This window comes from Phyllobates terribilis, unplaced genomic scaffold (genome assembly GCF_046119375.1).
Source record: "Phyllobates terribilis strain yellow unplaced genomic scaffold, ASM4611937v1 Scaffold_5__5_contigs__length_657084704, whole genome shotgun sequence".
Classification (NCBI taxonomy): domain Eukaryota; kingdom Metazoa; phylum Chordata; class Amphibia; order Anura; family Dendrobatidae; genus Phyllobates; species Phyllobates terribilis.
In genome coordinates, this window is record NW_027362765.1 from 350,096,045 (window position 1) to 350,121,757 (window position 25,713).

General features: G+C 48.5%; 1 protein-coding gene across 6 annotated transcripts in view; it reads right to left on the reverse strand.

Moving 5' to 3' along the window:
* The window catches only part of LOC141273167 (alpha-2-macroglobulin-like protein 1), a 607,283-nt gene that overhangs the window by 457,971 nt on the left and 123,599 nt on the right, over nucleotides 1–25,713 (reverse strand). Inside the window, exon 1 of one of the 6 annotated variants that reach the window (XM_073684621.1) lies at nucleotides 18,794–18,913. The exons of the other annotated variants lie outside the window; for them this stretch is intronic. The gene's annotated coding sequence lies outside the window, so the exon portion shown is untranslated. Of the gene's footprint in view, nucleotides 1–18,793; nucleotides 18,914–25,713 lie in introns of those variants that run through there. 6 annotated transcript variants of the gene reach the window in all.

Genomic DNA, 25,713 nt, shown 5'->3' on the forward strand with positions numbered 1-25,713 from the left:
TTAACTATCTGAAGTACCTTAAAGGGCCCTACGAACTTGGGACCCAATTTTTTAGAAGGAATCCTCAATCGCAGATTCTTAGAGGACAACCAAACCATGTCACCAACAGCAAACAAAACCTCTTGCCGTTTCCTATCAAAGTACCTCTTAGATTTTTTGTTAGCCTCCTGAAGATTACCACGCACATCCGTCCAAACTCTCTCCAAATCACCGGAAAAACTCTCCTCCTCAGGCACAGCCGAAACCAATTTGGAAAATGACCCAAAAGACGGATGTCTCCCAGAACAACAAAAAAAAGGCGAACACCCAGCAGAAGAGGATGTATGGTTAAGAGCAAATTCAGCAAGTGGCAGAAACTCAGACCACCCCTCTTGATTGTCTACCACAAAACAAAGCAAGAACTGCTCAACATCCTGGTTTTTCCTTTCTGTCTGGCCATTAGACTCAGGATGATATCCGGATGAAAACGACAAATGAACTCCCAACCTGTCACAAAAGGCACGCCAAAAACGAGCCACGAACTGAGGTCCCCTATCAGAAACAATGTCAGTAGGAACACCATGTAGTCTGACAATCTCCTTGACAAAGGCCTTAGCGAGTGTCTTAGCGCAAGGCAGTTTGATGAAGGGAACCAAGTGACACATCTTGCTAAAACGGTCCACGACCACCCAGATGACCGTGAAACCTTCAGAGGGAGGAAGGTCAGTAATAAAGTCCATAGCCAGATGTGTCCAAGGTGCACTAGGAACCTCCAGAGGGCAAAGCAACCCCGCAGCAGGAGCATGCGAAGACTTGGATCTTGCACACACAGTACATTGGCGCACCCACTTAATGACTTCCTTCTGCCATCCAGGCCACCAAAAACTGCGACCCACAAGTCTCTTGGTCTCAGAAATTCCTGGATGACCGGCCAACCGAGACTCATGACACTCGACAAACAAATCTCTCCTAAAGGTCCTAGGCACAAACAACCTCCCATGGGGAGTGTTAGATGGGGCATTCTCCTGAGCTTTAAGAATCTCATCCTCCAAAACGGAGTCCAAAGCAGCAATCACAACACCTTCTTGTAAAATGCTCTCCTCCTCCTCCTCAACACCGACCATGGGAGAAAAGCTGCGAGACAAAGCATCCGCTTTAACATTCTTGGTACCCGGGATGTAAGTAACGGAAAAATTAAACCGCGAGAAAAAAAGTGCCCACCTAGCCTGACGGGCATTCAAGCGCTTGGCAGCATCAAGATAGATCAGATTTTTATGATCAGTGAAAACCTGAACGGGAAATTCAGCACCTTCCAAGAAGTGACGCCAGTGTTCAAATGCGAGTTTAATCGCCAGCAATTCCCGATTACCAATATCGTAATTAAGTTCAGTCTCGGAAAATTTTTTTGAAAAAAAGGCACAGGGATGTACTCCATCCCCGTTATCCTGAGACAACACCGCACCGACCCCCACCGAAGAAGCATCAACCTCAACCAAAAACGGCTTAGTCACATCAGGCTGCATAAGGATGGGAGCAGAGGTGAACCTCTCCTTGAGATACACAAAAGCTTCAATGGCCTCAGAAGTCCACTGAACCGCATTAGCACCTTTCCTGGTGAGATCAGTCAGAGGTTTGACAATAATAGAAATTTTTTTTATGAATTTTCTGTAATAATTGGCGAAACCCAAAAACCTCTGTATTGATTTCAAACCAATAGGCCTAGGCCATTCCTGCACAGCCTGAACCTTAACCGGATCCATCTCAAAACCTTCACTGGAGATAATGTAACCCAAAAAACTAATCCTCCGTACAGCGAACTCACATTTCTCCAGCTTAGCAAAAAGCGAATTGTCCATTAATAACTGTAATACCTCACGTACGCTCCGCCAATGAGACTCCAGATCCGGCGAATAAATCAAAATGTCATCCAAATACACAACCATATTTTTGCCGATTAAAGGTCTAAGGATGTCATTAATAAGATTCTGAAAAAATGCAGGAGCATTGGTAAGACCAAAAGGCATAACCAGATTCTCAAAATGACCTACCGGAGTGTTAAAAGCAGTCTTCCATTCATCACCCTCCTTCATGCGCAACAAATTGTATGCCCCCCGGAGATCAATTTTAGAGAACCACTTGGCCCCCACTAACTGGTTAAATAAATCGGGAATCAATGGCAGTGGGTAAGGATTGCGTACAGTAATTTTATTAATCTCACGAAAGTCCAGACAAGGACGTAAACCGCCATCTTTTTTTTTTACAAAAAAAAAAAACAACAGCCACAGGAGACTTAGAAGGCCTAATGTGACCGGCGGCCAAGCTTGTCTGTATGTATTCCTCCAAAGCCTTCCTCTCAGGAATAGTAAGATTAAATAAACGACTCTTAGGAAGAGTCGCTCCAGGGACAAATTCAATGGTACAATCATAGTCTCTATGGGGAGGCAAAACCTGCGACTCCTCCTCAGAAAAAACTCTCCAAAAATCCTGAATAGGAACAGGCAATTCCCCTCTATCCACAGCAGCAATGCGCCCGTTACAACACTTGTCATAACACTTAGGGCTCCAGGACTTAATTTCATTGGTAGACCAATCCAGTACAGGATTGTGCAATTTCAACCAGGGTAACCCCAATATTACTGGAGAAGGCAAATTATCCAATACCACCAAATCCAAATTCTCTTGATGTATACCATTAATAGTGAGGGGAAATTCACAGACCTTATGAGTAACACTCTTCAAGGGAGAGCCATCGACAGAAACCACAGCAATAGGGGATGACAAAATTTTAGGTTCTAATTTAAGTTTTTCCAAAAATCCCCCATCAATCACATTCAGAGTAGATCCACAATCCACAAATACCCGAAATTCAATTAATTCATCCTGAGCAGCAGTAGTGGCAGATAGGAATACTCCCTTAGAATTTAGACAGGCAATACGGGCATAACTGACCATTTTTTTTTCTTTCTTCATACGAAGCACACAGCTTTTAATAAAATGACCAGAATTTCCGCAATAGAAACACAAGCCTTCAGAAAGTCGGCGGTCTTTTTCCTGAGAGCGGGGTGCCATCGCCCCAATTTTCATCGGCTCTCCATTGTCAGCACAGAACCTCTCAAAACTCGAAGCTGACATAGCAGAGGATTTGCTCACATTAACCCTTTCACGCAGTCTCCTGTCCACCCGTATAGCTAATTGCATTGCCTCCTGCAAGTTTCCAGGTGTGGGATAAGCAATCAGTAAATCCTTTACCCTTTCACATAGCCCTGCAAGAAACAAGCTTTTCAAAGCAGAATCGTTCCACCCCACCTGGGCAGACCACCAACGGAAGTGAGAACAATATTTTTCCACATTACCTGATCCCTGCCTCAAACGTCTCAATTCAGACTCAGCAGATGAGACACGATCAGGATCATCGTACAACAAACCCAAAGCAGAAAAAAAACTATCCACTGATCTAAAGCACGGATCACTAGGTTGGAGAGAGAAGGCCCATCCCTGAGGATCTTTGTGCAAAAGTGACATTATGAACCCTATGCGCTGTGATTCATCACCAGAGGATCCGGGTCTCAAACGAAAATATAATAGACAAGCATTTTTAAAAGAAAAAAAATCTTGTTGTTCACCAAAAAATAGATCAGGCAGACGTACCTTTGGTTCCACAAAATGTGCTCCAGAACAGCTACTCACGTGTTGTTGGAGCTTGGTCACCTCCAGAGAGAGTCCCTGCAAGCGTTGAGCCAAATCTTGCACCGAGACCATGATGGAAACTGGAGGTCTTTCCTTAGAGAAAATTTTTTTTTTTTTTTTACTTGGCTGGACTTACTGTTATGATCTGCTACAGAGACTAAGGAAAGGCAGGAGATCTGTCCCTACAATAGTACTAAACTAGATACCTACGATGTAACGGGGAACCTGATCCTGCGATCAGACCCGCTAAAGTCCTCGGCTAGTTTGAACGCAGACCTATAGATGTGGGGGAGGGATCCCTACAAGATCTAAGGACTGGGATTTAGTTGGACACCTCCTAGCAGAAATAGTAGCAGTCAAAGACAAACACACAACAAAAAGCGTAGAGGTCAGAAGACCTAGCAAAACTAACAGAGAACGGCAACAGAGCACCAAGCTAGCTCAAGAGTAGTAAATACAAATGAAGTCCAGCAAAGCCAGGAGGGCGGAGCCGGATTAAATAGGCAAAATGGTCATGTGACCAGCAAACTAAAAAAAACCTAACAGGAGAGTTGTAACAGAAATGGTCTTTTACTTGTCCACATCTGAGGGACCGAGGGCTGGCTATTGTGCTTAGGCGGGGTTGATAAGGGTGTCCCCGGCAAACTGCCGGTCTGTGAGGAAGATGCAGGCGGGCATGTTAGGTTGCCTTGATCCAAAGGTGGTGCTATCGATGTCGGACAGCGCTCAAGACCAGCTGGTGTTACCACCTCCAAAGAAAATGATGACCTGCCAATCACGCTGGCTGTTGCGGGTAAAGAGGTGGCAGGTCTGCGCCCCAAAACAGGTGTGACTGCTGTCCCCCCAGTCACAGAGGATGAAGAGGCCGCGGATGCACAAGATATGGCAGACAGTGGTTGGCCCGGCCGGCTAGACCGCATTGTAGCACACTGAGCTTCCCACTGCAACTTATGCTTCATGTCCATGTGCCGGTTCATGCATGAAGTACTCAAACTATGTATTTTTTGGCCTCTACTTAGCTTTTGCTGACAAATGTTACAGATAACACGAGTTGGGTCATCTTTATCGATCTGAAAAAATGCCCAGGCTATGCAAGGCTTAGCACCCATGCGACCTGAAGAGCCACCACGACTTGTGGTGAGAGGCAGAGTTGTGTTTGAGGATGCAGTTGTTGACGTGCTTCCAGTACTACGTCTCTGTCCAGGAAGGCGCAACCTGACCTCGTCGTCACTAGCATCTTCCTCCACCTCCTCTGCTGACCTTGACGCGCCCCCTGGGCCATATTCTTTTAGGGGGAATATCCGGAGCCGGATCAGATGGGGGTTGTAGTCTTCCGAGTGGCTGTGACCCGGTCCGTGCCCAGGGTGTCAAACTCAGTTGTATGTGGCAGTCCTACAGATGTTATTAAGTTCTTTATTGTCGACTACGCCACCCGTTGTATTGCGGTCACTATGGCCGCCGCTGCAGCAGGGTCTGCTGAGGCTGATGGTGTAGGTGCAGCTTGTGATGGTATAACCCCCAACGGGTGGGGTATAGCCTCAGGGGGTCAGGTGCAGAGGATGGGGGTTGTGGTGGTGCAGCATAGATGGTAATTAAAGACAGAGTCGGGTTGTGCAGTTTAGGGTATTTACTTACTGCTGATGTTCCGGTCATTCCAGCTTCAAGTGACCTCCCGAGCCGTGCTGCGTCCACCAGGTCCTGGATTCAGCCAACCCCCAAGCAAGTCCGGAGCGTGACCCTGAGCTCTCCTTCTGTCCTTTCTCTGGCCGTCCCCACTAGTGATCCACCCAGGTCCAGCTCCCTCGGGCCTTCTGTTGGGCGACCCTTGGCCTTGGGTTCCCTGACCCTCCACGTGGTATGCCTTCGGGGTGGATGTGGTGGGTGGCCGTGGCAGACGCTGCCCACGGCCTCCGGTCTCTGGCTGGGGTGTGTTTTTGCCCCCACCAGCTTGGGTTCCGGTACCCTGATGCCGACTCCTCACCCGTGGATTGGATTTGGGTTCTTAGAGTCCTTTCTTCTGTTTCCCCCTCTGGGTCTCTCTTGCTTTCTCCTCTCTCTCTCTCTCTGGGGCTGCTCTGCTCCTCTGCTTCTTACTTCTCTGCAAAGACTGACTGACTGACCCTGTTCTTTGATGGTGCCCACCTTATATACACCCTCTATGTGTGAGCTCAGGTGACCAGCACCCAATGAGCTCCTATCTTTACCCAGGCTGCTCCCCCTATCTGCCCCTACACTACTTGGGATGTACCACCCCCCTCCCACTCCAGCCAGGAACAGACTCGGTCGTACCTGCACATTTCTAAGTGGGAGTACCGTCGGTCTGCTCCTCGGAAATGGGATGTGTGTAGTGCATGCAGCCTACCGAGCTCAGGTCCACACTCCATCCTTACCCGGGAGTGGAATATCACACCTCTGGGTTGAGGTGCAATACCCCTGTAGCAGCCGAATCCTCAGGGTGCTACATTCCCCCCTGGTAAATCACAGCACGTCCTCGGGCTGTAAGACATAAAACAACACCAAAACATACAAATTTTTTTTTTCATAAACATATAAAACATATAAAACAACATATATTAGCATAAAACTTTTCAGATAAAACATTCTCGTCGCCTCTGGCTCCTCCTCCGGTCACTGTGCAACGCGTGACCGGGTAAAGTGCGACAGTCTTTCTGGAAAACTGGTTTTCCTATAAAACCGGTAGGGGCGCTTTAGGACGCGCAACTATATACAGGGACTATGGCCGCTCTCAGTCCTCGGCCAGGTAATGGGAATAGGGAGGAATGACCGCTCTCAGTCCTCGGTCAGTGGGATTTAGGGAAATACGTGTAAACAGTTCACACATGCTGGTCCCAACGGGGACTATATTAGCAACAACAGTTTCAGTTTCAGTTTCACGGTTTCAGTTTACGGTGCCCCGACGGGCAACTATATACAGCTTCTGCTTCGCTGTCCTTAGCGACGGCGTCCTCCTGCTCTTGCTTTATGGTTACCTTTGGCTTCAGACCCGTCCGGGTCCTCTTGTTCTTCCTCTCCCAGATACGGCACTCTTGGTCTTATGGGCGCGGTGGTGTTAGCGCCCGGGTTGCCCGGGCCTTGCGGCCAGGCCTGGGGTATCTGGAAGGTGAAGGGCACCGTAAGGACGGCGGCGCCCTGGGCTACTTGGCCCTGCGACCAGGCCGGGGGCTCCGCGGAGGTAGGGGGCGCTGTTGGTATTGCGGCGCCCGGGGGTACTAGGCCTTGCGACCAGGCTGGTGGTACTTCCTGCTTGGTCACGCTCGGGGTCGAGGCGTGTGACGTCACAGGGGTCGCGGCTCCCGTTTGAGGCCTAGTCTGCGGCGGTGACGTTGCAGCGACGGGCACGGCAGGATAGACTTCGGGCTCTGCGACGGGGAGCTGGGGCAGGTGCGCGGTTTCCCGGTTTGGGGTATAGACGTCCCCTTTACCTGCCTCCACTCGTTCGGCTCCCTTCTCGGCGCCGTCTCCGGCCTTCAGTCCTCCCGCGCCATCCTCAGAGGCGGTCTGTCTCCTCATCTCGGGTGGCGTGCTCCGCTGACAGGTCTCGGTCTGCTGTGCCATCTCACGGCTCCACTCCGCCAACGTCTCTCGCTGCACCCGGGCCATCCTCCTTGCGAGGCCCTCCAGAGCGGTCTGCGCACACTCCCGGTCTCGGGGGAGCTGTGCTAGGACCTCCACTAGGCCTAGTGGGGTCGTTGTTTCCAGCAGGCTCCTGACCAACGGGTCGGTGCTGCTCTGCTCTCCTACAGTTGTCTCCAGCAGGCTCCTGGCCAGCGGGCCGGTGCTGCTCTGCTCTCCCTCCTCGGTTTCTAGCAGGCTCCTGGCCAACGGGCCGGTGCTGCTCTGCTTTCTCGCCATCTCCGGGTAAGCTCCTCCGATATTCTTCTCCAGGCTTCTTGCCTCCGGGTGCGCTCGCTCTAGACTGCTCCAAGCGACACCCATCTTTGCTCTCTTCTTTCGTCTCCTCCCCCTTCGAGGGCGGTCCCGGGGCAACCTGGTGACTGTCAGCTCCAGGGGCTGTTCTTTCACGCTGACCGACACCTCTAGCATCACAGTCTCTGTTGGTGGGGGCAGTTTCCACTTTTGGCGCCATTTTCGGTCCTGGCCCACGATGGGAGGTGGCCTCTTGCCACCCTCTGGCACGCCTATAATGGCGTCCGCTCTGACAAGGCGGGAAACCTTTGGAAATGGCGGGAACCGCTTCCCAGTGGCGGGAAACTCTGCAGATGGCGGGAAAAAGCTGTTAATGGCGGACAACCGGCGGGAATCGACTGGTGATGGGGTCCGATGGCGGGGACCCTCCGGAACCGGCAGGAGACTTCTTTTTAAGGTAAACTTGCACTTTTCTTCAGGCACGCAGTACCCGGTTGTTGTGGGCACGTAATCCTGCCGACTACGCCAAAGTTAATGCGCCCCCTGGGCCATATTCTTTTAGGGGGAATATCCGGAGCCGGATCAGATGGGGGTTGTAGTCTTCCGAGTGGCTGTGACCCGGTCCGTGCCCAGGGTGTCAAACTCAGTTGTATGTGGCAGTCCTACAGATGTTATTAAGTTCTTTATTGTCGACTACGCCACCCGTTGTATTGCGGTCACTATGGCCGCCGCTGCAGCAGGGTCCGCTGAGGCTGATGGTGTAGGTGCAGCTTGTGATGGTATAACCCCCAACGGGTGGGGTATAGCCTCAGGGGGTCAGGTGCAGAGGATGGGGGTTGTGGTGGTGCAGCATAGATGGTAATTAAAGACAGAGTCGGGTTGTGCAGTTTAGGGTATTTACTTACTGCTGATGTTCCGGTCACTCCAGCTTCAAGTGACCTCCCGAGCCGTGCTGCGTCCACCAGGTCCTGGATTCAGCCAACCCCCAAGCAAGTCCGGAGCGTGACCCTGAGCTCTCCTTCTGTCCTTTCTCTGGCCGTCCCCACTAGTGATCCACCCAGGTCCAGCTCCCTCGGGCCTTCTGTTGGGCGACCCTTGGCCTTGGGTTCCCTGACCCTCCACGTGGTATGCCTTCGGGGTGGATGTGGTGGGTGGCCGTGGCAGACGCTGCCCACGGCCTCCGGTCTCTGGCTGGGGTGTGTTTTTGCCCCCACCAGCTTGGGTTCCGGTACCCTGATGCCGACTCCTCACCCGTGGATTGGATTTGGGTTCTTAGAGTCCTTTCTTCTGTTTCCCCCTCTGGGTCTCTCTTGCTTTCTCCTCTCTCTCTCTCTCTGGGGCTGCTCTGCTCCTCTGCTTCTTACTTCTCTGCAAAGACTGACTGACTGACCCTGTTCTTTGATGGTGCCCACCTTATATACACCCTCTATGTGTGAGCTCAGGTGACCAGCACCCAATGAGCTCCTATCTTTACCCAGGCTGCTCCCCCTATCTGCCCCTACACTACTTGGGATGTACCACCCCCCTCCCACTCCAGCCAGGAACAGACTCGGTCGTACCTGCACATTTCTAAGTGGGAGTACCGTCGGTCTGCTCCTCGGAAATGGGATGTGTGTAGTGCATGCAGCCTACCGAGCTCAGGTCCACACTCCATCCTTACCCGGGAGTGGAATATCACACCTCTGGGTTGAGGTGCAATACCCCTGTAGCAGCCGAATCCTCAGGGTGCTACAACCTCATCTCTTGGCTGACTGTGGGTTGACAGTAAGTGGGATCTCCGACCTCATCATCATCACCCTGTGCGTTATCACACCCGTCGTCCTCAGAGCCAACCTGTTCCTGCCCTGACAAAAAACTAAAGTTGTCGCTCAAATCAGGTATTTGAGTCTTATCATCGTCTTCCTCATTGTCTCCACCAACAGGAGTTACAGTTTGGGAATGAGGGTCTACATTATGGTCAGAACCTTCTGCGTCTGGTCCTGGATCCGACTCATAAAGATTCTGGGCATCAGTGCAGATCATTTCCTCGTCTGGATTCACAGAAGCTCTGGAGCCGACCTCTGATTCCCAGGCTATAGTATGAGTAAACAGCTCTGCAGACTCAACCATCTGTTCTACCTCATACTCAGACGGGCAGCTGGAGATTTGGGAGCTGTGAGGAAGTAAGTGCGATTGGGGTGACACCTTTGAGGACTGGAGTATTTGTGATATTGAAGTTGATGTGGAGGAGAGCCCACTTAAAGGAGCACTTGATATCCGTTGAAGCACCTGCTGTTTTTGTGCCTCATCTGGTATTTGTAGCGATTGGCGTGGCCGTAAGAAAGGGATCTTATCACATTGTCCGCTAAAAGAAGTAGACATTTTAGTTTGGCTGGAAGATGGTCTTTCTTCTGCAGATGTCACTGTTGCTTTAACACCTACCCCACGGACACAACCTTTTTTCCCCTTCCCAACACGCCTATTCCCCTTTCCACCAGCAGCAGGCCTTTTTCCACTCATTTTGGTGGTTAACTAATTCACAACTCTGGAGTTGTTTGCACAAAAAAACAATGGATGGTAACCGAGCAGAGCTGAGTGGCCAAACTGTGGTATTAGGCCAAAACTATTGGCTGGGTTAGATGCAGAAAAAAATTATTTTTAATTTGCAACCTGATGGAGGTCAGTATAGAAGGACTAATAGAACAAGTCCCACACACTGCTAGAAGGCCAAATATTTTTTCAGAGGTAGATGCAGAAAAAAATTATATTCAGTTTGCAACCTGATGGAGGTCAGTATAGATGGATTAATAGAACAAGACCCACACACAGCTACAAGCCCAATATTTTTTCAGAGGTAGATGCAGAAAAAATATATATTCAGTTTGCAACCTGATGGAGGTCAGTATAGATGGACTAATAGAATGATGCTATGCCCAAAAGATTTTACTTCACTAGGTGCAGTAAAAAAATTGGTATTCTATACACAGGTGGTATATCTTGCAACACAGATAGGCTACTCCACTGACTAACACACTCTGCAATAGGCCAAAAAGGATTAGCTTTGCTAGATTCAGCCAAATGCTGTGAAAAAAACTGGCACATCACTGGCACAGACCTGCCTGGCAAAAACTGATAGGAACTGATGTAACCTAGTCCTGAAAAGGACTCCAATTACAATTAGTCTTTACTCCCACAACCTATCTATTTAAGAGCACAGACCTGCCTGATAAAAGTCGTAGGAAATGCTGTAACCTAGTCCTTAAAAGGACTGCAATCACAACTATTCCCTACTCCCAAGCTATCTGTAGATTTGTGCGAAAATTGGCTTGAAATTAACAAGGTATAGCGCACACAGCAACAGCGGTGCCGTCTAACACGCAGCTGCAGCAGTGAGAAAATGGTGGCGACGGGGAAAATGGCTTGGTCTTATAGGGCAAGGACATGTGACATACACTGCCAATCACACATGCCCTTGCTTGTGTGAAAAAAAGCACTTCGCTCCGTGTGTGCGCTGCTGATAGGCTGACAGATTGCACCTCCCCACTGCAAATGCGGGAAAGAGAAAAAAAAATGGAGATCTTCATTGTTCCTGCAGAGATCCATCCCCTGCCCCTCCCCCCGCCCCGCTGTACACTCAAACTGCGGATTAACATTAATTTTCATCATTACTGAGAAAAAATCCAGTTATGATTTTGGTGCACGAACAGTTATCGAACATAACCTCGAACAGCCGGATTTTTCTCAAATTGTTCGTGTTCACCGACCGGCTCGAACACCGCCCAAAACAGCTCGAATTTGAGATTGGCGAACAGTTCGAGTAGAACAACGCTCATCTCTACTGCTAAGTAAGTTTTCTTCTTTAATAAATGATTTATGGAAGGCAGCGATTTCCCCAAATATTGCACCTCTAAGAAAGGCTTTCAGGGAGCCACACAAAATCAATGTGATCTGAGCTGATATTATTCTCCAGGAATCGGGACATTTCCAGGTAATTGCACCTTGCCTCTTAAGAAGCCAATATGGATTTCATCACTGCGGAGATCTAATAACAGAATGTGCTACGAACTACTGCAGAGAAAGATCTGCTGCGCCATGTGGATCACAAGTAATCTTATGTAAATATACCCAGCAAAAACTTGTTAAGGCATGAAAAAACTTTCTTTTTCCCGTTCTTAACCCTCCGTACATCTAAAATTCCTGTATCTTGACAGAATTTAAACAATTATAAATAAAATAAATGTATAATGCACACACCCCATAGGGTATAATTCACACCCCCCCATAGGGTATAATGCACTCCTCCCATAGGGTATAATGCACACTCCCCCATAGGGTATAATGCACACTCCCCCATGGGGTATAAAGCACCCCCCCCATAGGGTATAAAGCACACCCCCCCATAGGATATAATGCACACACACCCCCATAGGGTATAATGCACACACCCCCATAGGGTATAATGCACACACCCCCATAGGGTATAATGCACCCCCCCATAGGGTATCATTCACTCACCCCCATAGGGTATAATACACATTGCCTATAGGGTATAATGCACACACACCCATAGGGTATAAAGCACACTCCCATAGGGTACAATGCACACTCCCATAGGGTATAATGCACATTCCCCATAGGGTATAATGCACACACCTCCATAGGGTATAATGCACACACCCCCATAGGGTATAATGCAACCCCCCATAGGGTATAATGCACACACCCCCATAGGGTATAATGCAACCCCCCATAGGGTATCATTCACTCACCCCCATAGGGTATAATACACATTGCCTATAGGGTATAATGCACACACACCCATAGGGTATAAAGCACACTCCCATAGGGTACAATGCACACTCCCATAGGGTATAATGCACATTCCCCATAGGGTATAATGCACACACCTCCATAGGGTATAATGCACACCTCCCATAGGGTATAATGCACACCCCCATAGGGTATAATGCACACTCCCCCATAGGGTATAATGCACACTCCCCCATGGGGTATAAAGCACCCCCCCCCATAGGATATAATGCACACACACCCCCATAGGGTTAAATGCACACACCCCCATAGGGTATAATGCACTCCTCCCATAGGGTATAATGCACACTCCCCCATAGGGTATAATGCACACTCCCCCATGGGGTATAAAGCACCCCCCCATAGGGTATAAAGCACACCCCCCCATAGGATATAATGCACACACACCCCCATAGGGTATAATGCACACACCCCCATAGGGTATAATGCACACACCCCCATAGGGTATAATGCACCCCCCCATAGGGTATCATTCACTCACCCCCATAGGGTATAATACACATTGCCTATAGGGTATAATGCACACACACCCATAGGGTATAAAGCACACTCCCATAGGGTACAATGCACACTCCCATAGGGTATAATGCACATTCCCCATAGGGTATAATGCACACACCTCCATAGGGTATAATGCACACCTCCCATATGGTATAATGCACACCCCCATAGGGTATAATGCACACTCCCCCATAGGGTATAATGCACACTCCCCCATGGGGTATAAAGCACCCCCCCCATAGGATATAATGCACACACACCCCCATAGGGTTAAATGCACACACCCCCATAGGGTATAATGCACCCCCCCCATAGGGTATCATTTACTCACCCCCATAGGGTATAATACGCATTGCCTATAGGGTATAATGCACACACACCCATAGGGTATAAAGCACACTCCCATAGGGTACAATGCACACTCCCATAGGGTATAATACACATTCTCCATAGGGTATAATGCACACACCTCCATAGGGTATAATACACACACCTCCATAGGGTATAATGCACACCTCCCATAGGATATAGTGCACACACACCCATAGGGTATAATACACATTCCCCATAGGGTATAATGCTCCCCCCCATAGGGTATCATTCACTCACCCCCATAGGGTATAATACACATTGCCTATAGGGTATAATGCACACACACCCATAGGATATAATGCACACTCCCATGGGGTAAAATGCACACTCCCATAGGGTATAATACACATTCCCCATAGGGTATAATGCACATTCCCCAAAGGCATCTTGTCTGGATTCATCAGGAGTACAATACATTGCTTGGATGAGTCTCTTATTAACTTTAGTAAAAATGGGTCAATTTTAATGGCGTTTCTCAGAGCGATGGTCCCCAACATCCAGCCACATCTAGCTCCTGCTCCCCTCACAGTAGTGACACCCAGAGCCCCCATTATCAGTATATTGACAGCCAAAGTTTTTCCACAGAAATCACACCGAGGCGGTATACGAAGATCCAGGGATTCCCACCATTCCCCCCAGTATTCTTCCATCAAGCACTCCCACGAAACTATCACATCCAGCTCATGTGACAGGTGGCATCATCTCCAGGTTACCATATTTCATTTATCTCCCAACCCCAAGGCCGGAGTATGCACATCCAGATCTGCTCTCCTGTGTAGGCTGATCACAAAAGTCACCATCTGGAGACCTGGTGCTGAGGCACCATCAAGGCAGGCAGTCACGAGCCACACATCACGAGCCCGCAGCCCACATGTTACTCCACAGGTTGGGAACCACAGCTCTAGGATAATCTTGGAAAATTCCCACCTTACTAACACTGTAAAAAATGTGAGAAATGTGACGGACACCTTACAGAAAAGAAGAGACTGACTCTCCCATTCCCAGCACACGACTTCTCATGTGCTGATGTTGTAAAGGACATATTGATACTCATGCTATAGCAACTCAATTTTGTCTGCTTGCTTCAAAATCATGTTATTATACTCTTTGCATAACATACATTCTTTCCTTCTTTTCACTTGCTTCACATGCAACTTTCCCACACTAACCTTTTCTCTCAAGAACATTCTATGAGACACCCTGCTCCTGTTATCTAACTAGTCTGAGCCGGAATGTGTAACCTTGTAACTTTCCATCATGCACCGAACTAACGATAATATGACCATATGTGTGTTTCCGTAATAATTGTACTAACATTGGTTCAAGCCTGTAGTATGGCTGTAGGTGATTGGCTATTGATATACTCAAAACAATATATAATGCTAAGTAGAAATAAATGGGGTTAGAGATTCTCGAATCCTCCCATACAGAGCTTCGCCTCCGTCTGGTTTTCTGTTGGATTGCACAATCAACCTTGTAACATAATAATTTGACACTCACTTGGTCAACTGTGAAGGGTCATTGCTGCTCTCCCTCAACAATGTTACAATTAGTGATGAGCGAACGTGCTCGCCACTGCTCGGTGCTCGCCTGAGCATCACGGTGCTCGACAAGCTCGGGGCTCGGTGAGTATTTCCAGGGTTGTTCGGGCGGAAACTCGGGTCTCCTCCCTGAATGTTTGGCGCTCTTTAGAGAACCAATCAACATGCGGCGATTACCCTCCACTCATTGTAATGCCGTAGCCATGTTGGTTGTGGCATTACAATGATTGGCTGGCCGCACAGCGTCATCAGGTCTATATCAGACCTGGCACCGCCATGCTTGTCACAGTCACTCCAGAATCAGACAGTGTAGGGAGAGGTGCTGTTGCGTCAGGGATAGATTTGCTTGTTTCTATTTAGTGTAGGTATTCCACAACATATATATATATCCATCTGAACTAACAGTCCTTCTGAGTGTTACACGCACGCCACCTAAGTTCAGATAGAGGCAAGACCGGTTACATGAATTCGTTGGAGTCCTGGGGGAACCGTTACTCAGTGCGACCATAGGCTGCAGCTTCTCTCAGGCACACAATATATTCAGTTGCTGACCAGACACATCTGACAAGAGTCTTCATAAATGGTAGAATGGTACCATTTAATGAGGCACAGCCAGTGCAATGCAAATGTCTCTTTGAGCAACAGCCTCCAGTAACAACAGTACAGTCTCATTTGCAGCACAGCAGTACACAGTCTATTATCTGGTAGCACAGCACAGCACAGTTTTAATGCATACACAACCACAGGCTTTTCCTTTACAAAGACTCAATAGTACACAGCATTCTTTATCCTGCATGGAGATGGAGGGGGGGTGGTAGAGGGTGTAATGAGGGAGATGATCCCTATGACAGGCTTCCTTCCAGTCCTTATCTTCCTGGTCAACAATACTCCACACTGTTAGCTCAGGGAGCCTATCTGACCTGTGTTTAGCTTTCCTCATGACCTGAATTCTGTTCCCTTGACTTCTGTGAGATACAGATCATAAGCCACCTTTCTCTTCAGCTCCAGACAGACAGTAAACAACTTCCCCACAATCCCCCTGGGGCTCTGCTAAAACACTCCCTTTCTCCTGTGACTGTGTTAACCCCTCTAGTTGCTGGATGCATCTGGAGCACAACACTTCCTGTCTCCTGTGCTTGTGTTACTTATAATATTTGCTGAATGCTTTTAAAGCAACAGCACTATTTCTGCATGTCACATGAGGACTAATCCAGCTGCATATATTCAGTGGTGACAGTAGGAGTAAGTCAGGCAGGCAGTGTATGTGGCAGACTGCAGTGCATATAATGCAAGAGGGATCATTGCACGGTCTAACTGATCCTGCTATTACAGATATTTGTAGACATAGCCCCAGATATCAGGGGCCAGGGAAATTTTTTTTCTTAATCCTGATTATTTGCTTAAAAAGCAATCCAGAGTAAACCATTTTTCTGCTCCATTTGCTTGTTCTCACTGCAGAATACAGCCAGATCTGTTCCATATTACAGCGATAAAAATCCAGAAATTTGTAGTGAACGTGGAAAATATTGGCCTCCATTTCCATTTTGTTTCAGTGTGTCGGCGAAGCTATTCACACAATGTCACTGTGAAGAATAGTATAAGTAAACTACAGGCCTGCAATTTAAAACCGTGGTTCTCCGTCAGACGTATCACAAACAGCTGCATCTCACTAAATTAGAATATAATCAAAAAGTTAATTTATTTCAGTTCTTCGATACAAAAAGTGAAACTCCTATATTATATAGAGTCATTACACACAGAGGGATCTATTATATAGAGTCATTACACACAGAAGGATCTTTATATAGAGTCATTACACGCAGAGGGATCTATTATATAGAGTAATTACACACAGAAGGATCTATTATATAGAGTCATTACACACAGAGGGATATATTATATAGAGTCATTACACACAGAGGGATATATTATATAGAATCATTACACACAGAGGTATCTATTATATAGAGTCATTATACACAGAGGGATCTATTATATAGAGTCATTACACACAGAGGGATCTATTATATAGAGTCATTACACACAGAAGGATCTTTATATAGAGTCATTACACGCAGAGGGATCTATTATATAGAGTAATTACACACAGAAGGATCTATTATATAGAGTCATTACACACAGAGGGATATATTATATAGAGTCATTACACACAGAGGGATCTATTATATAGAATCATTACACACAGAGGTATCTATTATATAGAGTCATTATACACAGAGGGATCTATTATATAGAGTCATTACACACAGAGGGATCTATTATATAGAGTCATTACACGCAGAGGGATCTATTATATAGAGTAATTACACACAGAGGGATCTATTATATAGAGTCATTACACACAGAGCGATCTATTATATAGAGTCATTACACACAGAGTGATCTATTATATAGAGTCATTACACACAGAGGGATCTATTATATAGAGTCATTACACACAGAAGGATCTTTATATAGAGTCATTACACGCAGAGGGATCTATTATATAGAGTAATTACACACAGAAGGATCTATTATATAGAGTCATTACACACAGAGGGATATATTATATAGAGTCATTACACACAGAGGGATCTATTATATAGAATCATTACACACAGAGGTATCTATTATATAGAGTCATTATACACAGAGGGATCTATTATATAGAGTCATTACACACAGAGGGATCTTTTATATAGAGTCATTACACGCAGAGGGATCTATTATATAGAGTAATTACACACAGAGGGATCTATTATATAGAGCCATTACACACAGAGCGATCTATTATATAGAGTTATTACACACAGAGGGATCTATTATATAGAGTCATTACACACAGAGGGATCTATTATATAGAGTCATTACACACAGAGGGATCTATTATATAGAGCCATTACACACAGAGGGATCTATTATATAGAGTCATTACACACAGAGGGATCTATTATATAGAGTCATTACACACAGAGGGATCTATTATATAGTCATTACACACAGAGCGATCTATTATATAGAGTCATTACACACAGAGGGATCTATTATATAGAGCCATTACACGCAGAGGGATCTATTATATAGAGTCGTTACACGCAGAGGGATCTATTATATAGAGTCGTTACACGCAGAGGGATCTACTATATAGAGTCATTACACACAGAGGGATCTATTATATAGAGTCATTACACACAGAGGGATCTATTATATAGAGTAATTACACGCAGAGGGATCTATTATATAGAGTAATTACACACAGAGGGATCTATTATATAGAGTCATTACACACAGAAGGATCTATTATATAGAGTCATTACACGCAGAGGGATCTATTATATAGAGTGATTACACACACAGGGATCTATTATATAGAGTCATTACACACAGAGGGATCTATTATATATAGCCATTACACACAGAGCGATCTATTATATAGAGTTATTACACACAGAGTGATCTATTATATAGTCATTACACACAGAGCGATCTATTATATAGAGTCATTACACACAGAGGGATCTATTATATAGAGTCATTACTGTCACGAAAACAACACCCACTCTTGGGTCAGACCTTGCAGCTCTCTGGCGCCCCCTTATCCTGCTGGTCAAACACGGTATTGACAGAGGATAAGCACGGGTGCAGCTGCTCTAATTTATGTCGACTATTGTGGCACGTGATGTGACAGGACGTATATATACCACCAGTTCCTTCCAGAAACGTATATATACCTCCGACCAGCCACCCTCAAACCACAATATCACATAAATACTGGTATACTGCCACCACCGATCGCTTAACAGGTGGATCGGGTACCTGGTAGGTAACGTGAATTAGCGGGTGAGGAACGTGTTTGCTCGACATAGGACAAGAAGAAAGAAACTGGTAAATAATTAATGATTTACTCCCAAAAGGTGGGCAGTGTTTACAAAATATATACAAGATATTATAAAGGAGACAATTTACATGTATGCATAAACAGTTATTAAAATAAAAGGGATAAGTAATAGCAAAACCTGCTTCACAAGGTGATGGTCTCAGATTCTGTGGGAGGGACGGCTCCCCGGAAATTAGAGGTGATTCTTCTTACGCCGCGTGATGTGCGTGCGTTCGACGTCCCTGAGAAGAATGACCTGAAAATGGCCGATTTGCTTTTTAGTAAGCAGCCAAAACTCTGGGGAACACCCCTTATTTACCTTACAAGGGGGGCTCGGCTTTGCGAGCCCACCCAGCTGCAGAAGACCTAAAAGATCCTTCAGATTCCATATCTTGGTGTGGGGGGGTCCCACATCCAAGAGGGAGACATCATCTTGACCGTCACCAATATTCATGAAGATAGATATTAAATATGAAACCTCTATGACGCTCAGAAGCTCAGAATCCATTATCTCAGTTCCCGGTCATTCCTCAGTTATGCAAGTTATACTATTGTAATGGGAAAAAGGTAAGCATTCAAAAAACGTGGTTCCGATGTTTCTGTCAGACCTGTGCGTGATTAAAATTGGCATAAAACGTTTGTACAATTAAACAATGGGATTTTTTGGAGGGATTTTCCGGTTTGTACCAGCGCTTGCCCTGGTCTGAGGTTTTATGGCGGGTCATAAAAATTCCTGGTTTGGGGAAAAGCAAAAGTGAGTTCTATGTCTTCACTTACAAACAGATAGGGGGTGGGTTTTTTTTTTTCTTTTTTAAAACATCTCTCATTTTTTAAAACTCGGGCAAAAATACCTTTTGCCTGACACCTCCCCCTTTTTGACTGCGCTATGGAGGTAGGACCTTCTGGTACTCCTCCAAGCGTATGTCTGGAGGCTCCCCTCGCCGGGACAACCCATCGGCATTGCCATGCTCGCTGCCCCTGCGGTGTTGAACGGTAAAGTCGTACTGCTGGAGGGTGAGGCTCCAGCGTAACAACCTTCCGTTGGCACCTGACATGGTGTGCAGCCAACTCAGGGGGTTGTGGTCAGTCACGACAGTGAAGGGGCGCCCGTACAAGTAAGGCTGTAAGCGGTTGAGGGCCCATACAATGGCCAGGCACTCCTTCTCTATGGTGGAATAGGCCACTTCCCTCGGCAGCAGTTTCCGGCTTAGGTACAACACGGGGTGTTCTTGGTTCCCCGAGTCGACCTGGCTGAGTACAGCACCGAGGCCAAATTCACTGGCGTCGGTCTGTACTAAGAGTGGCCGTGTGCCGTCGACCGCCTTTAGTACAGGAGAGCTGCTCAGGGCAGTCTTCAAAGCCCTAAAGGCCACCTCGCTTTCATCCGTCCATTTGACGGAATGGGGTAGGCTCTTCCTGGTGAGGTCTGTCAAGGGCTTCGCAAGGCTACTATAGTCCTGCACAAAGCGTCTATAGTACCCTGCGGTGCCCAAGAAGGACTGCACCTGCTTCTTGGTCCTGGGGGTGGGCCAGGACACGATAGCGTCCACCTTCCCAGGCTCTGGCTTCAGAGTACCCCCACCTACCCGGTGCCCCAGGTAGTGGACCTCGTTCATGCCCATCTGGCACTTTCCCGGCTTGATGGTCAAGCCCGCCTGGTGAATGCGCCCGAGCACCTGCTGCAGATGCTCCAGGTGATCCTCCCAGGTGGGACTGAAGATGGCAATGTCATCCAGGTACGCTACTGCGTACCTCTCCAGTCCCTGGAGCAGGTGGTTGACCATTCGCTGGAACGTGGCAGGGGCATTTTTCATGCCGAAGGGCATGACCGTGGATTCATACAATCCGAAGGGGGTGATAAAGGCGGACTTCTCCTGAGCCCCGGGGCTCAAGGGAATCTGCCAATATCCCCGACTCAAATCCATAATGGAGAGATAGCTTGCGCTGGCTAACCGCTCCAGCAGCTCCTCAATGCGTGGCATTGGTTGTGCGTCAGAGGCGGTGATAGCGTTGAGCCCCCTGTAGTCCACACAGAACCGGGTGGTCCGGTCCTTCTTAGGCACCAGGACTACAGGTGAGGCCCACGCGCTCTTGGACCGCTTAATCACCCCCAACTGCAGCATCTCCTCGACCTCCTGGCGCATGACATGCTGCACCTCGTCGGAGATTCGATAGGCTGTCCGCCGGAGTGGGGCATGATTCCCGGTGTCCACTTCATGGACCGCCACTTCAGTCCTGCCAGGCAGGTTGGTGAACACTGCTTGGAAGGGTTTCAGCACTGCTTGCATCTGAGACCTCTGGTCTGCGGTTAGCAAGTCGCTTAGCTCTACATCCTCTAGGGACCCGCTGGCCTTCGCTTGGGCGAGCATGTCCAAGAGGGGGTCATCCTCCCCATCCTCGGGCAGGTTGCAGACCGGTAGGACGCAGGTTCCACGTTCTTGATGAGCCTTCATCATATTAACGTGAAACGCCTTCCGCCTACCCCGCTCGTGGTCAAGGGTGATCACGTAGGTGACCGGGTTGAGCTGTTGGTGAATGACGTACGGGCCTTCCCAGGCCACCTGAAGCTTGTCCTTTGGTACGGGGACCAGCACCCACACCTTCTGACCCACCTGGTAGGTCCGTTCTCGGGCGTTCTGGTCGTACCAATGCTTCTGGTCAGCCTGGGCTTGCGCCATGTTGTCATGCACCAACTGCGTCAAGGTCTGCATCTTGTCACGGAAGCGCATGACATACTCCACGATGGACACTCCTGGGGAGCTCGGCTCTTCTTCCCAGAATTCCCTTATCAACCCAAGGGGTCCTCGGACACGCCTGCCATACAGGAGCTCAAAGGGGGAGAACCCCGTCGAGGCCTGTGGAACCTCTCTGTAAGCAAATAGCAGGTGTGGGAGGTAACGCTCCCAGTCGCGACCCTGGGTCTCAACCAGCATTTTTAACATCTGTTTGAGGGTACCGTTGAATCGCTCACACAAACCATTGGTCTGTGGGTGATACGCACTCGATACCAGATGCTGCACCTGCATTTTCTTACATAGGGCCTCCATTAAGCGTGACATGAACTGAGTCCCCTGGTCGGTAAGCATCTCCCTGGGAAAGCCTACTCGTGAAAAGATGGCCAAGAGGGCGTCCGCCACCTTATCCGCCCTAATTGAGGACAGGGCTACTGCCTCCGGATACCGGGTAGCATAGTCTACCACGGTAAGGATGAATCGTTTTCCAGAGCTGCTGGGTATGGCCAGTGGTCCCACAATGTCCACAGCAATCCTCTGGAAAGGCTCCTCTATCACTGGCAAAGAGATCAGGGGGGCTTTGGGGGCCGGCCCTGACTTTCCCACTCTTTGACACGTGGTACAGGATCGACAGTAGTTCACCACATCTGTCCTCATTTTGGGCCAATAAAAGTGATGAGACAGCCGGGCCTTGGTTTTGCTGACCCCCAAGTGTCCAGCGAGTGGAATTTCATGGGCGATCCGCAACAACTCATCCCTGAATGGGTAGGGGACGACCAGCTGTCTTTCCCTCAGCCACTCCTGTTGGGGTGTACAGGGAACTGTCTCCCGGTACAACCTCCCTTGGTCCCAGAATACCCTCTCCTTATCCGACTCGGAGGTGGGTTTCTCCGCGAGGCTCCTTAACGTCTCCAGGCTAGCATCTGAGTGCAGAGCTGCCTGAAACTCCTGGCTGGAGGAAGCCAGAAGTGAGGTTAAGGCCACGTCCTCACTGGGACCCTCTGGGACCGGCTCTGGGTCCATACCTGATCCTGTTATTCCTCTGTCCGAGGAGGGTCCAGAAGGCAGGGCGTTACTTGCATTCTGGGCACTCTGACTGCGGGTAACAGCGGCTATATAGGCCGTCTCCCCGGGGAATAACACCGTCTCATTAGCCTGAGAGGCCATGAGAACTACTTCTCCATCATCCTCCATTACCTCAGGCACAGTGCTACGTATGCGGCAGCTACCATCAGCCAGGTCACCTTCTGTTGTGACACTGGTCACTGGCACAGCACCACCTGCTTCATGGTCCTCGTGCCTCTCCCCATTACCCTTGGCACTGACATTTGCTCCTGCTAGGGGATCCTCAGCAACATCACCCCGCAGAGTGACATGGCTGAGTTCTCCTGCACCTTCCAATACAACAACATCATCATCATCATCATCATCATCATCATCACCATCATCATGTAAAGCATTGACATTCACATTATTAGCATTAACCTTACCAACCGTATCAGATCGGGGAGGGGTGTCAGGGACATAATAAGCAAACACCCTCCCCAAATCAGTTCCCAACAAAACATTTGCAGGTAGGTTTTTGGATACTCCCACTTCCTTCACCCCACTCCCCGCACCCCAATCAATAAAAACCCGGGCCATGGGCAAGGGGCATCGGACGCCCCCAATCCCAGTGACAGTCAGGGTCTTTCCTGGAATAAGCGCTTCAGGGGACACCAGTTCGGGTCGGATGAGGGTTCGTTCGGCCCCAGTGTCCTTGAGGCCTACAGTGAGAGTGTCCCCCACCCTGACAGACTGAAAGTTTTCACAGGCCCTCCCAACCGGCCCACCCACCAAAAGAACTGAGGCATTAGGCCCTGGGGCCTTGGATGGGGGGTTCTTCCTCTGCTTCTCTGGGCAAGTGGCGCTGAGATGACCAGTCTGGTTGCAGGAATAACACCTGCGGGCATCGGATGCAGGCAGGGCCTTGGCAACGGGAAAAAGGCCTCCGGAAGGTCGGCTGGCAGGGGCAGGGATGGTGGTTGATGGCTTACCCCCTTTCCAGCTGGCGACGACCGGCTTCCGCACCTCTGGTCTCCGGTTGGCCTCGTAGGTGTCTGCGATCTGCGCTGCTTTATTGGCATCAGGTGGCTCCCGATCCATCACGAACTGCCGTACCTCAGTCGGACACAGATGCAGGAACTGGTCTTTCACCATCAGGTCCTTTAGCTGCTCAAAGGTGGTCGCTGACAGTCCTTGGATCCACTGCTCAAAGTTGGTTCTGAGCCCGTCTAACACATCGCTGTAGGTGTCATGTGGTCCACGTTGGAGGGTTCTGAATTTTTTCCGGTAAACCTCCGGAGTCAGCTGGTACTTTTTTATCAGGGCCTGCTTGACGGCCCCATAGTCTCCATCCTGCTCTCGAGGGAGGGAAGCAAACACCTCCAAAGCTTTTCCTCGGAGCCCTGGAGTCAAATATCTTGCCCATTGGTCCATGGGCAGCTGATACTGCCTGCAGGCCTTTTCAAAGCTTCGCAGAAATGTGTCCAAGTCCCCATCCTTTTCCATCACAGGGAAGTGCTCAGGACGAGGTTTAAAGCAGCTGGCACTGTTGGACTCACGGGTCTGCGTAGAGGGCGACTCCTTCTGAATCCGGGCTAGCTCCAGCTGGTGTTGTCGGTCAGCTTGTCGCTCCGCAGCCTCTCGGTCAGCTTGGGCTTGTCGCTCAGCCCGCTCCTGGAATTTCAGGATCAGCTCCAGTCGTCCATCATGATTGTCTGTGGCGAGCTCCTCCAAGGCCATCTGCAGGTGGGGGTCCACACTACCCTGGTTGCGGGTATGGCTGGCAATCACCGGTTGGACCCCGGCAGCAACACCATCCGGGCCTTGGCTGGCCGCCCCCTCATCAGGGCTCTGCTGTCGGACGGGCTCTGCAGCATCTTGTAACAGTTCAGAAATCATTTGTTCTTTGCTTTTGCCGTGGGGGTCAATGCCTTTGGTTATACATATTCCAGTAAGAGTGTCCTTTTTCTGCTGGTGATACCAGGACTCCCCAACTACGACCATGATCACCAAAATAAAAATAGAAAAGAAAAAGCGAAGAAGGGTAGGGGTAACTGCTACACATACAGTATTGTCTCAGATCTAATAAACACTGAGTTCGATCTTCAAAACTTTTGTGCAAGTTTTTAGTGAGAGGAATGATTGCTCAAACCAGATCACTAATGTCCTATGATCCCACCGCTGCCACCAATTTGTCACGAAAAACAACACCCACTCTTGGGTCAGACCTTGCAGCTCTCTGGCGCCCCCTTATCCTGCTGGTCAAACACGGTATTGACAGAGGATAAGCACGGGTGCAGCTGCTCTAATTTATGTCGACTATTGTGGCACGTGATGTGACAGGACGTATATATACCACCAGTTCCTTCCAGGAACGTATATATACCTCCGACCAGCCACCCTCAAACCACAATATCACATAAATACTGGTATACTGCCACCACCGATCGCTTAACAGGTGGATCGGGTACCTGGTAGGTAACGTGAATTAGCGGGTGAGGAACGTGTTTGCTCGACATAGGACAAGAAGGACGAAACTGGTAAATAATTAATGATTTACTCCCGAAAGGTGGGCAGTGTTTACAAAATATATACAAGATATTATAAAGGAGACAATTTACATGTATGCATCAACAGTTATTAAAATAAAAGGGATAAGTAATAGCAAAACCTGCGCCACGAGGTGATGGTCTCAGATTCTGTGGGAGGGACGGCTCCCCGGAAATTAGAGGTGATTCTTCTTACGCCGCGTGATGTGCGTGCGTTCGACGTCCCTGAGAAGAATGGGTTGAAAAATGGCCGATCTGGTTTTTAGCAAGCAGCCAAAACTCTGGGGAACACCCCTTATTTACCTTACAAGGGGGCTCGGCTTTGCGAGCCCACCCAGCTGCAGAAGACCTAAAAGATCCTTCAGATTCCATATCTTGGTGTGGGGGGGTCCCACATCCAAGAGGGAGACATCATCTTGACCGTCACCAATATTCATGAAGATAGATATTAAATATGAAACCTCTATGACGCTCAGAAGCTCAGAATCCATTATCTCAGTTCCCGGTCATTCCTCAGTTATGCAAGTTATACTATTGTAATGGGAAAAAGGTGAGCATTCAAAAAACGTGGTGCCGATGTTTCTGTCAGACCTGTGCGTGATTAAAATTGGCATAAAACGTTTGTACAATTAAACAATGGGATTTTTTGGAGGGATTTTCCGGTTTGTACCAGCGCTTGCCCTGGACTGAGGTTTTATGGCGGGTCATAAAAATTCCTGGTTTGGGGAAAAGCA